Genomic DNA, 15,628 nt, shown 5'->3' on the forward strand with positions numbered 1-15,628 from the left:
CGTTTTTTGTGTAAAAATACATATATCCATCAAAACCCTATTTATCATTTTAACAACCAATTTTAAAAAACTATCTATTAGAACATATTAGCAAGTTACATAACACATGACTAACAATAGCTTAAACCGAGAGGGCTTTATTTTTCTCACGTAAGTCTGGAAGAAGGTGTCTCTAGGGTTTGTTGACTAGCTTTAAGATGTCACCAAGGGCCATACTGTTTCTGTTTTCTTCTTTATCATCTTTGCCTTTCTTTTTCTTATATCCTCATGTTTATTGCCCCGTAGTCTCAAGACGGCTGCTACGGGTCCATTCACGTATCACGTGCACATTTAAGGAAGAAGAAGGGAAGGACAGTATTAGCAGCCCTCCGCTTTTACCTTTTATCAGGAAACAAAATTCTTCTCAAAACCACCAGCCATATTTGCTTACGTTTATCCCTTTCATTGCTCAGTACCCAGAAGTTTTCCTATCATTCCTTTAACAGAAGAGCTAATATTATCTGTGTTCAGGGAATGGCTAGAGGCAGTTTTAGTTGTATGTTTCATCAACTTTCTAGCTGGAATAAGCGGATCCATAGAGCCTTTTTCTCTAATTCTACTCAGCTTGCTCCCTATTTTAAAGTATGATACATAAAACCCACATTTAATACCAAATTCAGGTATTAAACCAGGGTATTCGTATAGTGAAGGCATACAGATAATTTCCAGGAGATGCACGGTCAACAGTAGTTGTGAGTCCACTTCTAGACCCCTGGCTTCCATGTACCTTCTTTCCTGAAAATCCTCAGACCTGGGTATTTTTCTGGGTCTTGCCTTTCTCCCACTTTAGAAAAGAAAGATGTCCCACTGTTCCTAATCTTACCCCATAGTGTGAAATCCTTTTGGGTTCCCAACAGAGGGAAATTCCAAATACTGTGCTGGTATTGAAGTTGAGGGATTGAATCTAATAACTAGGTAACAAAGCTTTTTGCAAATTAGGTAGGTGGTTTCCAATTCTCTGCTTTCAGCAGCTGGTAGCTTATTAAACACAGCCTTTAGTGCTAGAGATCAGTGTATGACTTGCCTTAAAAAGGAGTTCAAGTAATTGAGTGAGTACTCTATCCAAATTTCCTTTTATTTCCATCTAACAGCTTGTGTGAACAAGGTTTGTGAGTGCTCAAATCTGTAAAAACAGAAAGTAGGAATAGAAGGAATGCTAAAAGTAATGTTCATTAATGGATACATGAACTACTTTGGGGAAAAGTTCTTTTATGATGACTGATTTTTAACAAAATCTGACTTTTTGCCTTTAGTATTATCAAAATATATTCATTTTGGTTTATTTGTGATTTGTTTAATAGTAACTATTTCAGATCTTTAGTAACTGGTTATGAACTGTCAACAATTGGTATAGGTACTAAATCACTGATACACCTTCCAGAAGAATTTTTTAACACTCAAGAGTTTTATAGTCAAATTCAAGAAAATTTAATTTTAATACACTTATATGTTTGTTGCAGAGAAATATGATAGGGTGACTGATAAAAGACATGTAAGCATAAAAGTATATTACTATAGAATAAATTTCTGTAAGAAGTGAAGTAAAAGAATGAGTTTAAGGAGAAAAATAAACCATGTAAAATCATCAACTCTCAAACAAGTACTTGTTCTGGTAATTTTTTTAAATGTATTGTGGTTGGTAACAACACCAAAAACCAAACCTGTTACCATCGAGTCAGTATCAAAACACAGTGATATTTAGATTTCAATATATATATTTAAAAGAGTAGTGTAATGGTTTTATTTTAAAATATCCATATCTATAATTGAGAGAAAAGTAAATCCTTTGCAACTCTTTAAATTTATGATGAAAAAATTTATACATCTACATAAAATTATGTGAGGGGGATATTTTCATAACTGTTTCAGATGAAATTCACTCAAGAAAAGTTGAAGACCACTAATCTGTAGAATGCATTTAGGGAAAAATAACAGAATATCCTACAAATAATGATTTAAACAAATAGTGTTTTCATTTTCTGACATAAACAGAAATCTGGAAGTAGGTAGTTCTGGGGCTATTGGAAAGGTGATAACAGTATCTGCCACAACTTCCTTTAAGGAATCTTTGGTATTTTCCCCTACCAGCAATTCTCTATACCTCCTATATTCTCTCAGGTTATTACTTGTATTTAGTTATAGTATTTATCACCTTATTCTCTGGAATATGGTTGTTAGATACATGCTTCATCCTCCTTAACGGAGCTTGAACTTACTAAGGTTGGAGACTTTGTTGCTGTCTTCTTTGAGACTCTTACAGTATGCAGCACAGTGCTTTACACATCAGGTCCAGGTTATCAAGTTCCACTACTGGCTAGTGATAGCACATGTTCGTGAAGGCCCGTATGTGTACTTGTTAAATACAATTCATAATTGGCAGAAGCAGGTGATACTAGAGCTAGAACAAAACCAAAACCAAACATGTTGCCATCAAGTCAAGAGAAAGACCCTCAACGAGATGGTTGACATAGTGGCTGCAGCAGTGGGCTCAAGCATAACAAAGATTGTGAGGATGGCACAGGATCAGGCAGTGTTTCATTCTGTTGTACATAGGGTCACTATGAGTCAGAACCAACTCGATGGCACCTAACAACAACAATCTTTACAATAGCAGACTGCCACATCTTTCTCGCGTGAAGCGGCTGGTGGGTTCAAACTGCCCACCTTTTGGTTATCAGCCAAGCACTCTAACCACTGCACCATGAGGGCCCCTACTAGAGCTTGAAGGAACCTTAAAAAAAAAAAACCTGTTGCCATCTAGTCGATTCCAACACATGACAACTGCATGGTGTTGCAGAGTGGAACTGTTCCATGGAGTTTCCCAGGCTGTGACCTATTGGAAGCAGATCGCCTGACCTTTCTTCCGGATGGGTTCCACCCAACCAGCAGCCTTTTGGGTAGTAGTTGTCTTAGGCTGGTTCTCTGGAGAAACAAAATCAGTAAAGTGTATAAATAAATATACAGAGAGAGAGATATCAAAGAAACATCTCATGCCATTATAGAGGCTGGAATGTCCCAAGTCCGTGGATTAGGATAGAGGCTTCTCCCAATTCACATAGCCGCAGGGGCTGGCAAACCCAAGATCAGCTGGTTGGAAAGCAGGACTCCACTCACAGGCTCTGAAGATCAACGAATCCCAGAATCGGCAGATAAGCTGCTAGCTCAAGTCCTAAGAACTGGAGGTCAGACGAACAGGAGGTAGCCACAGGATCCAGAGCGAGCAAAAAGCCAGAATGTCTGCTTATATTCAGATGCAGGCCACACCCCCAAGGAAACTCCTTTTCACAGCAGATTCCGTCATGGGAGTGATCACATATAAACACTGAGAGTCATGGCCCAACCAAACAGACACACGATCTTAACCATCACAGTAGTTGAGTGCTTAAATCTCTCTGCCACCCAAGGACTCCTTAGAGACAGTCTAATCCAGTCACCTGATGTTATAGTTATGAACTTGAAGCTCAGAGAGGCTATACTGATTGCTTGGGTTCACACACTAGCTAGTGGAAGATCATAGGGCCTGTGACCACTAGATACAGACACTGAATATGGTCGGCTCTGGGTTGTGATAGGATCACAGATTAGTTTATTCTTCTTTGTATATGTGTTTGTTTTTTGGTAACTTTTGTATTTTCTGAACTTTATTCAGTAGGCATGTTACCTTTAAATATTTAGGGGAAAAAACTCACAATGACTATTATAAAAAGAATGATACTAATACAGTTACACTGCATGGTTCTTTTAAATATACAGCAGCATTTTATGCACGTTATTTCATTCTGTACTCGTATACTCAGTCCTGCTGAGTAAGCAGGGTATGGGTGATGAGCCTTCTTTTGAATACAGGAAAACTAAAATGTAAAGAAGCTCTGCAGTTTATTCTAGCTTACATGGCTACTAATAATGGATTAAGAACTGAAACCAGGCTCTGGTGCTAATCCTGTGTTCCTTCTGCTGTGACATACTGTTAAAATGAGTGTAGTGAACTCCTGAGGCCTCATTGCCATATCTTGTTACCTTATTCCTTTGTTCTCCATGGTCTGAGTCCCTTAAATTCATTCTTCTGTCTTTGAGCAGAGTATGTTAATCTGCAGTGTCTTCCTATCACTTTATATGACCACCATGTGATCATGTTTGACAGCCAAAGGGAAGTGAGACTCTCTAGTCTCGTATGGTGATCGGGTTAACAAACTCAGTGTTCTGTGAACTAGTTGTCATTGTCAGACCCCCTTCCTGGTGCTTCACCAGGGTAGAGGGAAAGGGTGCATGAACTATGGTTTTGGGTATTCCTTGTTGTGGTTTACCTTAGAATTTGTAATAAGGAACCTATATAATGGCTAGAAATAGTCATTAAATTACTAAACGTTTAGAAACTCCTCAACTGGAAAGTAAGCAACAACTACTACTTTCATTTAGTTAATGATTCCTCTAAGTCAGTATTTATTTGGCTTTGGAAAATCCCCTCCAAAGACAGTCTGAATAGAGGAATGAATACTTAATGTAAAATTATTTCACTTCATAGAATTTCAAGCTTAAAACTAGGTTTTAATAAAGAGGGCAAAAATATGGTACAAATTCTAACGCGATAACATTTTGGAATTTTCAACCTTGAAACCGTATTGTTAGATGGTCACACTATTAACAAAGGCTAGTATAGGGCAGCTTTCTTCTTGTTTGGGGCCGTTGAGTTGATTCCTACTAGCGCGATCCCATGTGACAAGTAGAATTGCCCCATAGAGTTCTCTAGACTGTAATCTTTATGGAAGCAGATGGCCAGGTGTTTCTCCTGAGGAGCTGCTGGGTGGGTTCAAGTCATCAGCCTTTTGGTCAGCAGCTGAGCGCTTAACCATTGTTCCACCGTAGCTCCTTTGAGCAGCCTAAAAATTATTACCACGTTTTTACACAAATAATGCGCACCTTCTGCATTTGTTTGCCAGCTGCACCCTCCCTTCACGTTGCACCCTCACAGGCACCACCATGCCAATCCTCTTCCACATGGTGCTGTAAAAAATTAGCATAGTACCCTTACAAAATACCTCACAGAGGGGAGAGGGAGGTGTGCATTATTTGCGTAAAAATACGGTAGTCAAAAGAAAAAGACCCTCTGAGCTGGGGGAGCGAAAAAGATGCTTTTAGAGTCAGTAGAACAGTACACAGTTTAGGAAAACTCAACCTCACCGAAAGTTTGCATTTCCGTATATTAGAATAGTGAGGGCAGGCCAATAAAAGTTTGGAGGATTTCTATAAAAATAATATTTTATAATCATTTTGATTATAAAATAAGTTATTTATAGAAATTGGTTCAACAGCCAACTTTGCTGCACACGTCAGTATCTGGAGTCTCAGTTTTAAAGCACACTACAGGTGCTCTGTGTAGATATTGAGAAGCCTTGCAGAGTGTCATAATTATGAAAAAAGGATTATTTTCATAAAATAACGCTTAGCATTGCACTAATTGTTTAAAAGACCATCTAGTAATCTTTTCCTTGGGAAATGTATTCCTCTGTTAGAATCCAACCATTAATATATGATTTAAAAAAACACAAAACCCACTGCCATTGAGCGATTGTGACTCATAGTGACCCTTTAGGACAGAGTAGAACTGCCCATTAGGGTTTCCAAGGAGCACCTGGTGGATTTGAACTACTGGCCTTTTGGTTAGCAGCCATAGCTCTTAACCACTTCGCCACCAGGGTTTCCTTAATTTATGATAGCTTTCTTTAATAGGACATATCAAACACAAGTAAATGAAATAGTTATTAAAATAAGTGTAGAAAGTAAAAAGTGACAAGAACCTCAACTTAATCCAGGTAAAGCAGAGAAATTAGCATCAATTCCTGAGCAAATGTAGCATGTTAAGTTTTGAAATTGATATTATTCTGTTAACTTGCTGAAAATACAAATATTAAAATATGAAAAATAAAATTAATGTATGACTTCCTTTTTTAAAAATGCTGAAGGCATAATATGGGGCTGCTTTTTATTAAAGGAGCTCTGGTGGTACAATGGTGAAACACTCAACTGCTAACCAGAAGGTTGGCGAGTGGTTTGAACCCATCAGCAGGCTCCACGGGAGAAAAGACCTGGCGATCTTCTCCTGTAAAGATTATAGCCTAGGATACCCAGTGGGGTAGCTCTACTCTGTCATTTAGGATTGCTGTGAGTCAGAATCGACTGGACAGCACACAACAACAATTACTTTGTATTAACTCCTCCTTCCTTTATACTGATCCTGAATGCATAATTTTTTCTAGCTAACTTTTTTCCAATTATTTATAAGGTATTTTTAATTAGAGATTTGTGATTTATTAATTGATTTTTATATTTTGCTTTTTTCATTTTGAAGTGTATATATTTTCTGAGGCATTACATATAAATCAAAACTTATTTTAAATGCACATGGGTAACAGAATTCTACGGTGAATTCCTTTTTAAAGCAAGTATTCGTCCTTTATTTTCTCTTTTGTGTAAATATCAGTTTGCTTAAAGCAGGATTTGCCTGGATTAAAGGTTATGTTCATTGGGAATAGTTTTACTCTTTGAAATTTAGCATCTCTTGCTTTATAGTGAAGTTTTCATTAAAGTGGCTTTAACTCTAGTCTGAGATAACTAAGAAATACTGGACCAATTTCTCCTCTGACTTAACTGCGATTCTCTTGAGTAAGTCATTCAACTTACATATGTCTTAATTTTCAGTCTTAGAATGAATGATCACAGTCCTTTCTTATCTAAGACAGCTTTACAAATTATTTATGTAAAATACAAAAATTTGGAAAAACTAAGATGGTGTTGATAATGATACTTTACGTTGTAGAGTGTTTTTATTTTTCATAGAATTTTCACATGCACTACCCTCTTTCGTGTTTCTTCTACTTCTCAAGCAGCTATAGCAGGTGTTCTGCTCCCATTGTATAGCTTGTGTGACTTTTCTAAGTCTTACAACTCTAGTCCACTCAACAGAAAGTCAAATAAAGAAAGAGAAGTGTATTAAGCTGCTGTTATGTTGGGAAACGTGCTGCAGCTGTAGGAGGATCCTTCCATGAGCATTGGTTCCTCTACTCATATTTAGAAATTAAAAAGTAGTTATTGGAAAAATATACAGAATAAAAGTCTGCATATTACTGTATTCTACTGTGTACTGTTGGAGGAAGGAAATTAATATTCATTGAACACCTCGTATGTGCCAGGTTTTTAGTCTTGCGTAACCCTCCGAATGCTATGAGGGAGGTGGTAGAAGAGGAAAAGACTGAGACTCAGAAGTGTGAGTAATTTGTCAGAGTTCACTAGCTAGTGAGTGCCAGAGCTTGTGGCCAAACATAGGTCTTTCTGATTCTTAAAGCCATGATTTAGCAACCATACCAGGCTGAACCTCATGGATAGACATTTGTAGTTTAATTAGAGAAATAAAAGTTTTACAAGAGCTTCTTGAGCAAAGTTGTAGAGTTGATTTTTTTGTTCAATAGAAGAATTTAATGAACAAAGAATATCTTTACCATCTTGACCCCCTGGTCCACAGAACTTAAGAATCCAAAAGAATCCATTGCTCTCATTCTTCTACTTTCATATAGAATATCATGGTGACTGTATCTGATAAAACTGTCCTGTATCTCAAGTCATTCATTCATTCAGAAAATATTTATAAAAGCCTACTATGTTCTGTATGCTAGATCACAGTAGCGTCCAAGACAAACATGATCCAGGTTTTTATGGAGCCTACAATCTCTTGGTGATAAAAGATATTAATCAGTAAGCAAACACATAAATGTATGATTATATACTAACATATGATGCATTGTTAGAGTTAATTGCTCTAAAGGAGAACTTAAAACAAAGGAATTTGACCTTGACGTGGAGACAAGAATGACCTGCTTGAGAAAAAGAAACTTGAGATCTCTAGGAATTAACGAAGTGAATTGGTGGCTACAAAAGCATTTCAAGCAAAGAGAATTACACATTCTGTGTTCAAGAAACTGAAAGAATGCTAAAACAGATGGAACACAAAATGTGAGGGAAAAGAGTATAGTATGTAATGACAGTGGAGAACGGTAGGCAAAGGTCAGCTGATGCAAAGCCTTGTAGGCTGTATTAAGGATTTGTTCTTCCTTCTGAGTAGTGGAAAGCCATTTAAGGTTTGTTGGTTTGTTGTAGGGTGTGAATGACTAAAAATTCAGAACTGACCCTTGAAATGATCACTCTAGCTCTGCAGCATAATAAATAGATTAGGTGGAATTTATTGTAGGTACAAGGAGAGTTGTAACTTCCCAGGTAAAGCCGATGGTAACTTGGACTAAAGTGGTGTCGGAAGTGTTGAGAAGTAGGTACATTTTAAAAATGTTTATGGAATAATGGGCTTGCTGACTGAACATGAGCGAGAATGGCTCCCACAATGCCTCTAGTTGTCCACTGGAAGATTGCCATTCACTGAGCTGGAGATCACGAGGTGAAGACTAGCTTTGTGGTGGAAGACCACGAGTTCGGAGAAATATTTTAAATGTTTATTTATTAAAAATATAATAAATCCATTACATGTTAAAACAAATAACATATTATTATGAAATATAGCTATATTTTCCAAAACAAACAAAAATTAGTGAGAAGAGTGGCAGTATTTTTTTTAAAAATCTCTTCAATGTCTTGCTTAATAGGTGACAAGTGGATTCTCGTATCTGCTTCTGCATTCAGTCTGTGATGAGATGTGGAAGTATGTGAAGAAAAAACAGCCTCACACAGACATGTAGTTGGAAAAGGGAGGAGTATTTTAACAGGCTTTTCAGATCATTGTGGGTATTCTTAGACCATACCAAAATCCAAAGAGTAGTAGTTTCTTAAAGATTAGTTGTAATACGCGATCTGAAACCACATCAGAGAACTTTTGTACTCCATTTCGTTGAAAGCACTGGTTTGTCTTACACTTTCAATAGATCATGTACCCACTGTGACCTTTGAAATCAAATATTGGTCATTTGGAAAAAATTACATTCATTGATGTCACCACAGAAGCCTTTAAGTATTGGAAAACTGTCAGGCTCATGGTGGCAGATACAAGTTTTTGTCTCATCTTGCCTTCTCATCTTTGTTTTTGGGTAAATGTTGACCGTTTGGTCTCATGTAGTTGATTGTTTTCAGTAGGGACCACTCCCTTGGAGAAGGACCTCATGCTTGGTAAAGTGGAGGGTCAGCGAAGAAGAGGAAGACCCTTAGTGAGGTGGTTTGGCATAGTGGCTGTAACAGTGGGCTCAAACATAGCAACAATTGTGAGGATGGTGCAGGGCCAGGCAGCGTTTCCTTCTGTTGTTCGTGGGGTCTCTGTGGGTTGGAACTGACCCAATGGCACGTAACAACAACATTCTTGTTATCAGGAGTCCTTGGGTCGTACAGACAGTTATGTGCTTGGCTCCTAACTGAAAGGTTGGAGGTTCAAGTACCTAGAGGCAGAAAGGCCTGGCGATCTACTTCCAAAAACTCAGCCATTCAAAACCCTATAGAGCATGGTTCTACTCTGACATACATGGGGTCTCCATGAGTGGAACTGACCCCACTGCAACTGGTTTGGGTTATTTTGTTGTTTGTTTTTCCTGTTATCAGCAGGGCTGTGGTGAGGATTAAATAAAATTTAATTTTATTTAAATAAAATTAAATAAAGTATGTGTCAGTCTTAGCACAGCTCCCACCTAAGCAGGGAGAATTGAGCTTAGCCCTGCTGAATCTTGAGAGCATTCAGTCTTTCCATGTCTCTCAGCCTGGCCATGCTGTACAGTTGACCAGTTTCAAACTATTCTCTGTCCCTCCTCCCGAATACTTCTTTCACCATTAGCCTCCTTCCGAGTGCCTTTTACTGTATCCTCTGGAATCTTGGCCCCAAAGTAAATAAACATCCCTACAACTTCATTCTCTTTGGGCCATTTTTTCCACCTCTCCTTTCCATAAACTGGAGTCACTTCCAAGGTGGCTGTTCAGCTTTCATCTCGTACACTCTCACAAGTGCTTCTCCCTGAGACAAGTGTTGGATGTCCGTATGCAGCAGACGTGCTTCATGGGTACTTTGCATTTCGCTACACAGAGTATCTTTATTCTACTGCTTCCTCTGTATTCCCTGTCCATTCTTTTTTTTTTTTTCACTAAAAAGTTATAAAGGAACTTTTCTTCTTTAGATATTATGCTAGGTTCAGGGAACACAAAAAATAACTGAACAAAACAGAAAACAACTCCCCCAAAAAACAACTAAACATGATATTAATGAAGGCAATGAAAGGGACTGGGAGTTCAGAGGTGAGGGCGTCTTCGTTACCTAGTGCTGTCACTACAGAAATACCACACGTGGGTGGCTTTACAGCTCTAAACGTCCCAATCAGGGCTCAGGGTTCCTGGGGTCTGCTGGTTATCCTCAGTGTTCCGCGTGTAGATGGGTCCTCACAGGTGTGTGTCTTCCCCTGTGTGTCTGTGTCTGTTCTGCTCTTTCTATAAGACACTGTTCAGAAGGGATTAGGTTTAGGACTCACCCTACTCAGGTATGACCTCCCTGATGAGGTTCGGCCTCACTAACATAGCAAAAGGAAAGTCCTGTCTCCAAACAGGGTCATATTTACAGGTATGGGGTTAGGACTTCAGCATAACTTTCTGGAGGACACAGTTCAATCCCTAAGACAGGGTGTGGAAGCAGACATCCTTGTCCAAATGCTGACTCCAGTACCTCCTCACTTGGTGACCTCGAATAGTAGTAGGACGATCTCATAATGTTCTCGTGAGAATGGAATGAGATGATCCACGTATGGCCATTAGCATGGTGCCTAGCATGTATCTGATGTTTATTAGTGGTAGTGTCTTTACTGCTGCTTCTTTTATTTTTATGACTTTTTCTACTACAACTTCTACTATTACTATTATTATCATTTTCCCTTTCTCAAGGAGCTCTGATTTATTATCAGGATAAATAAAAAATTATAACATGTTAATATAACTTCTTTAATGGAGATAGGTCAAAGACTTTGAGAGTTTAAGAGAAGAAGCATCTAAATAAAAGATCTGGACAGATACCTCACCAAAGAAGCTATAAAAAAGCAAACCAAACCCATTGCTATGGAGCTGGTTCTGAATCATAGTGATCCTGTAGGACAGAGTAGAACTGCCCATAGGGTTTTCAAGGCTGTAAGTCTTTACAGAAGCAGACTGCCACATCTTTCTCCCGCAGAGTGGCTGGTGGGTTCAGACTGCCAACCATTTCAGTTAGCCTCTGAGTGCTTAACCACTGCGTCAGCAGGCTCCTTAAACAAGCTGCAGAGATGGCGAATACACATGTGAAAAGGTGCTCACCATCATACGTCGTTGTGAGCTGACATTGAGTCCCCTCCTACTCAGGGATAACAGAATGGAACACTGCCCTTTTCTGTGTCATGTTAGTGATTATTAGTAGTCAGTCAGTGTTCTGTTGTGATCCGTAGGGTTTTTATCGACTAATTTTTGGAAGTAGATCACCAGGCCTTTCTTCCTAATCTGTCTTTGTCGGAAGCTTCGATGAAACCTGCCCACCATGGGTGACACTGTTGGTATTTGAAATACCAGTGGCATAGCTCCCAGCGTCACAGCTACGTGCAAGCCACCACAGTATGACAGACAGCTGGTAGTCATAGTCATTAGGGAATTGCAAGTTAAATCAACAATGAGGTACCACTGCTTACCTGTTAGAATGGCTGAAATAGAAAACAGTGACCATACCGAAGGCGGACGAGGATGTAGAGCAACAGGAACTCTTGTTCACTGCCGGTGGGAACACAAAATGGTACAGCCAACTTTGGAAGACAGTCTGGCACTTTCTTACAAAGCTAAACATAGGCTTACCATACCATCCCAAAGGATTTGAAAAGTTATTTCTACGTAAAAATTTGCACACGAATGTTTCTACCATCTGTATTCATAATTGCCAAAAATTAGAAGCAACAAAAATGTCGTTCAATAGGTGAATGGATAAAAAAACTGTGGGACATCTATACAATGGAGTATTACTCAGCAATAAAAAGGAATGAGCTATCAGGCTACAAAAGACATGGATAAACTTTAAATACGTATTATTAAATGAAAGAAGCCAATCTAAAAAGGCCACACAGTGTATGATTCCAATAATATGGCATCCTGGAAAAGGCCAAGCTGTAGTCACAATAACAAGATCAGTGGTTGTCGGGGGTTTGGGGGAGAGAGGGAGGGGTGAGTATGTGGAGCACAGTGGATGATTAGGGCAGGGAAACATCTGTAGATACTGTCATGGTAAGTACAGGGCATTTGCATATGTTAAACCCATAGAACTGTACAAGACAAAAAGTGAAACCTGATATAAACTATAGACTTTAGTTAATAACAGTGTATCAGTATGGTTCATCAGGTGTAACAAATTACTGCACTCAGCCATGGTGTTAATAATAGAGAAACTGTGGGTAAGGGGAGCATATGGGAGCGCTGTACTTCCTGTTTAATTTTTCTGTAAACTTAAAACTGCTCTAAAAAATAAGTCTGTTAAAAAAATAAACAATTATTTTTTGTATTGAAACACACAGAACTTCAGATTGAAAGAGCTCACCCAAAACAGTGAGTGAAAAAGTCCCATCACTAATGAAATTGTGGTTGTTGTTAGGTGCCACGGAGTTGGCTCCGACTTACAGGGAGCTTCCAAACAACAGGACGGAACGTTGCCGGGCCCTGCACCGTCCTCACAATCGTTGTTACGCTTGAGCCTGTTGTTGCAGCCACTGTGTCAGTCCATCTCATTGAGAGTCTCCCTCTTTTTTGCTGACCCTTTTCTTTTTAGAACCTCCTAAAAGCATCCAGAAGTCCCTGGATGGTGCAAACAGTTAACACACTTGACTGCTAAATGAAGGTTAGGGGCTAGAGGACAGAGAGGAGTTCCAGGGTGGACCTGGCGAACAGCAGCCCAGATGAGACCAAGTGGGCAGAGAGCCTGAGTAGTAAGTAGTAAGGGGTAGCTGTATTATCTGAGAATTTTTCATTTGAAAAAGTAACAGTGATGAGGATTTGACAGATCTAACAAATAAGACTGGTGGGTACACAGAAAACTTATCAAAGGAAGAAAACCAAGGCAACTTGAGAAATAAAAGGGAAGACTCAGCAGTGGACAATATTTACATAGTCACGGTAATGTATTTACAATTGATTAATCAAAAAAAGTGTCATAACTGGAAATGGGGGTTGGGAGTTATAAAAGAGGTAAGTTTATGATAATACAAAGTCAATCCTTAATGTCTAAAACCAGTCAATCACAAAATATCAGTATAATCATATTCCTTAGAAATATGGCATTAAATACCAAAAGAAATGACTGGAAGAGTGCCATGGTGTCTCTGGACAGAGATTGTTGTTGTGTGCCATTGAGTCTATTCAGACTCATAGCGACCCTACAGGACAGAGAAGAACTGCCCCCTAGGGTTTCCTAGGCTGTAATCTTTACGGGAGCAGATCACCAGGTCTTTTCTCCCACAGAGCAGCTGATGGGTTCCAACCACCAACCCTTCGGTTAGCAGCCGAGCGCTTAGCCATTGCACCACCAGGACTCCTTGGACAGAGATTAGGAGCCAGGATAGATGAATCAAGACACTGTTGTGTTTATTCCTTTTAGTGTGCTTTTTTTTTTTTAAAACTATGGGTATGCATTTGAGTTAAAAAAAAGAAAAGTTATTTAAAGGAAAGGGTACACAAGTGACCATCTAAGATAACAGCTATTGGTCTCTTCCCGTCTGGAGCAAAAGAGAATGAAGGAAACCAAAGACTCAAAGAAGAAGCTGGCCCATAGGACTAATAGCCCACGTGAACCACAGCCGCTTCTAGCCTGAGACCAGAAGACCTAGATGGTGCCCAGCTGCCACTACTGACCATTCTGACCAAGGACACAATAGAAGGTCCCAGATAGAATGGGAGACAAATGTAGAACAAAACTCAAATTCCTAGAAAAGACCTGACATACTGGACTGATGGAAACTAGAGAAACCCCCAAAACAGTCACCCCAAGACCCCTTTTTTAACTTGGAACTGAAGCCACTCTCGGAGGTCTCCTTTCAGCCGAATAAAAGATTGCCTTGTAAAATAAACCGTATCACCAGTGAGGAATGTGCCCCCTTAGAACAATCAGCTGTATGAGACCAAACGGTCACCATTCACCCAAAAGCAGAGGTGAGAAGGCCAGGCGAGGCAGGGAAGCGAGATGAATGGAAACAGAACAAACAGAAATGGAAACCATGAGAATGCTGACACATTGTGAAAATTGTCACTAATGTCACAGAACGATTCGTACAAAAATTGTTAAATGGGAACCTAATATGCTGTGTAAACTTTCACCTAAAAGACGATAAAATATTAAAAGAAAGATTACAACCCATAGGAGAAAGGAAATATGTTAGTCAAGTTTCACAGGAACTTCAGTGAATAATTTGTTTCTCATTAGTTAATCCAGTAGTTAACCCAGGTGTCATTTACTTACACCAGTAAGTGTCCATTCCTATATCAGTGGTGGAATCTGACATGCCAACGAGCATCGCTGCCCATGAGGTTGAGAATTGTTTCCGTAAGACCACAGACAAATCCTTTTACGATAGACTGTTTATTCCCAGGTGGTAGCACCACAGCGTCTTAAAGGATCCCGGAAAGTGTGTCATTTCAGTGTAAGCCACTTGCTCTTCTGCAGCATGGTATGGTGACGTACACCGTGGGCAAGTACCTAACAGCTAAGCTTTTGTTTCTACACCTGGAACATGAGAGTACTATTATCTTTTAGGATTTTTGTGAGGATCTTAATAAACGTCCAATGTCTAAAGGGTGCTTGGTACATAGTGATACTTGGTGTTGTTTTAAAATAATAATAACAATAAGTAATGATAACAACAGTATTTTGTAATCTTGGTATCATTCCCTATGATTGTGGACTTTTAATAGCTACCTTGCCACATTGCCTCTCATTTTCCTAGTCCTTGATGTTTGCAGTCAGTTTTTAGGCAGAATGCTGCCAGAGGTCTGGGCCAGTGGCTAATGATAACAATCCCCAGAGAAAAGATATTCCAGATGGGTCAGTATTAAGAATCCCAGGGGCTGATGAAGCAATGTGGGGTGGGCCTGGCAGGCCAGGGTCCAGCATGGGAAGGGAAGGCTCCCACTGGGCAGTGATGTCTGTATATATTTAATGCTGTTGTTGAACTTGTTCTCAGCCAAAATTCAGGTGGTTTTAAGTATGGAAGGAATGGGTCCAGGGTACCTTCAGCTGATGCTCCAGAATTCACATCACGGGCTTTTGTGTGCTTTGTGCATGGGACCATAGCCAGAAGGATGTAATATTCTTGTTTAAGATTCTTGTTAAGATTCTTATTTAAGATTAAGCCTTTTTTTAAATTCCAACAATCAAATGGTCATAATTTGTTGTAATGATGCTGTAATTAAGTTGTGGTAAATGATAGCATTTGTACATTTTATAACCAGAATTGATTCATAAAATGAATACAGTCCCAGCAGTTAACATAATTAAATGGAAATGTAATTCTAACTCAGTTTGCTTATTAAATTGAAAATTACTGCGTTATGAGCGCTCTTACATTTCTGT

At 39.1% G+C, this 15,628-nt stretch overlaps 1 protein-coding gene across 5 annotated transcripts in view; it reads left to right on the top strand.

Moving 5' to 3' along the window:
- The window catches only part of GPATCH2 (G-patch domain containing 2), a 196,192-nt gene that overhangs the window by 123,996 nt on the left and 56,568 nt on the right, over positions 1-15,628 (top strand). The window lies entirely within an intron of this gene.

This window comes from Trichechus manatus, unplaced genomic scaffold (genome assembly GCF_000243295.1).
Source record: "Trichechus manatus latirostris isolate Lorelei unplaced genomic scaffold, TriManLat1.0 scaffold00039, whole genome shotgun sequence".
Lineage (NCBI taxonomy): Eukaryota > Metazoa > Chordata > Mammalia > Sirenia > Trichechidae > Trichechus > Trichechus manatus.